A 2,660-nucleotide genomic window follows, 5' to 3' on the forward strand; every position below is an offset into this window, starting at 1 on the left:
TACATATACAATCACATGTATTAAAATCATACTTTTATTTAAAATAGCTTTTGAGCGATAATAAACCATTTAAAATAATTTTAAGCATAAACAAATCATAAATCGTAAAATCATTTAATCGTAAAGCTTTCAATCCTTTATCATTTTGGGTGAAGTTTGATCCTTGAAAGTGACTTGCTTTTATCCTTTGGTCAACTGATCAGTCTTCAACTCCACATGGCCCATGGGGTGGTCAATAGGCTCCGTCATTGAAATACGATCGTCGGGGTCCATCTGGGGCTTTTTTCCATACATGGGGTCTCTCTTGGGCATTTTCACTCACGACATCCCCACAAAATTGGAATTTCACCGTTCTTTCTTAAAACGGATCCCCCACATATCATATATCATTTGTCACAGCCAATTCACAGGTAATGCCCGAATTCAAAAACAAAAAGTTATTGTTCATCGGGTTACTATTCATGCGCTGCGGCGCTAGAGCTACAAAAATTCTAGAGCCGCGGTGCTAGAAAGTGGCGCTGAGGCGCTAACAGATGCGAAAATTAATATGTAAACACACTTTGACTTCCACCATTCATCCTCAAATCATTTCTCCTTCTCCTCCATCGAAACTTTTCTCTCCTCTCCATTTTCGAATTTATTCTTCAATTTAAGGGAGATTTGCTCAAGAAAATTATGAAATGAAGGTAGATTTGTGATCCTCTCATCACGGGCTTCACGAGGATGTAAGTATTTTCCATTTTTATTCAAGTTTGGAAATGGGTTGAAGTTTAGAATTGATATTTGAGTTGATATTTGTAATATTAAGATGTTGAAGATGTTGTATTTTAGTTAGTTTGAATTTAAAATGGATACGAGCATGATTTCTTGTTTTTGTGCAAGATCAGTTTTTATGCCTACTGTAATTCAGGTACATGGGACGATTTTAGTTGGGTTTTGATGTTATGGTCTTCATCAAACTTGTGGAGCATCAAGTTAGCTTCGATTTGGTCCAAGAATCACTTAGTTCCATGGAGAAATGAAAAAAATATGCTATGCTTACTAAACTTGGTCTTGAATTCCGAGTTTGTGTCCATGTCTTTTGTTATTGAGGAAGGTATGCTCAAAATACTAAAGTGTGCCAGAAATGTGTTGGCGCAGAATTCGTTTGAATTATTTAGTAAGTTTCAGATTATGAAAGACTGAGTAAATTACTTTATTTGACAAAAGTTTGTGAAGAATTATTGTTGGACATTGAGTTTTCTTGCATATCCAATTTACAGATCTTGATTTGAAGCTGTATCGAATTAATTATGAATTTTGTACGAAAATTGCTTTGTGTTGATAAATAATCCGAGTTCTTGATTTATGTATTGAAGATTCGGTTGAAGTATTGACTTGGAATGGCTCAAGATTATTTACTTTAAGTTGGTTGATAGCGAATCGAGTAGACTGCGAGGGTTCAAGACTTCTCAACCATATATTTTGATCTCTTGTTAGTAATATTCGAAAGGTATGTTACGGTCGGTAACATACGAGGTAAAAGTATCATTTTTATTTTAATTTGAAAATTTTATGGCTCGATGAATTAATTGTGATTTGATGATGATTGTTGTCTTGAGATGAGTATATTATGATATTGAGATGATGATATTGAATTGCATCATTACATTGCATATTGAGCCACTTGTCGATTCAGATTTGATATGGCAGAGGTCGCATTGATTTACTGTTTTGTTGGACGTATGGGGCTATAGTTGAGTTGGTATAGTGTATGGGGAAGTCGCTGCTATGGCATGAATACTCTCTATAGGCGCACCATAGTCCTAGGATTGTAGAACACAGCACCCCACCCTGAGCGGTTGGGTCGGTGGATGTTGCTGGGAGATTCTCTTCCCTTGGGTACCCTATGACCAGATGATTCACTTGATCTAGAGATTTATTGATAGCCCACAGCTTCTGATCATGCATTGCATTATATTGCATCTTTATGAATTTCATATGAACTATTTGAAATTTTAATTCTCATATGTTATTGATTGTATCATAATGAGTTTATACTCACGGGCACGTCGGCAACCTCTTGTTTTCATGTGCTTGACAGTAGGTGAGGCGAGGCTTGGGATTCCAGAGTCCAGCTCCAAGCGAGGAGATACGAGTTAGAGTGGGATTCTCGGGTCTTAAGAGATATTTGATGATGTTTGAATTATTTTGGTTCACTAGTTATTTTGGCATGTTAAATTTTATATTTCAAACATTTAAGACCTTTAAATTATTTTGACAAATTTTATGTTGGGTTGTGAACCACAGATTATGTGTTTTACAAAATCGTTTGATTTGTTACATTTATAAATATTAATATTAGATGTCGGACCCGGGGCCCCACATTAGGTGGTATCAGAGCCGACCTCTCCTAGTACGGTGTGGTTCGGGGACGAACCAAGCGGAAGCTGGTGGGCATGTGAGGCCCGGGGCCGAAGAGGGCGGGGGCGGGGGCGGGGGTGATCGCCGGTGCCATGAGGTTGCACGGACAATGAATGAACCGATCTTACACCGGAAGGAAAAGGATTTCGAAACTGTTCAGGTATGGGACTGTACAGTTGAAGAGGGTTTAAAAAGATTGATATGTACTACTCATACCAATATTTTTTTTCCTAATGTGGGGCCCTTTGCAAAGCATA

At 37.6% G+C, this 2,660-nt stretch overlaps 1 long non-coding RNA gene across 1 annotated transcript; it reads left to right on the forward strand.

Moving 5' to 3' along the window:
- Positions 1-625: 625 nt before the first annotated feature.
- LOC140962496 (uncharacterized) lies at positions 626-2,190 on the forward strand. Its single transcript, XR_012172555.1, has 3 exons — positions 626-725; positions 1,359-1,492; positions 2,087-2,190. It is a non-coding gene; the product is annotated as an uncharacterized lncRNA (long non-coding RNA).
- Positions 2,191-2,660: the final 470 nt, after the last annotated feature.

Source organism: Primulina huaijiensis, chromosome 17 (assembly GCF_012295235.1).
Source record: "Primulina huaijiensis isolate GDHJ02 chromosome 17, ASM1229523v2, whole genome shotgun sequence".
NCBI lineage: Eukaryota > Viridiplantae > Streptophyta > Magnoliopsida > Lamiales > Gesneriaceae > Primulina > Primulina huaijiensis.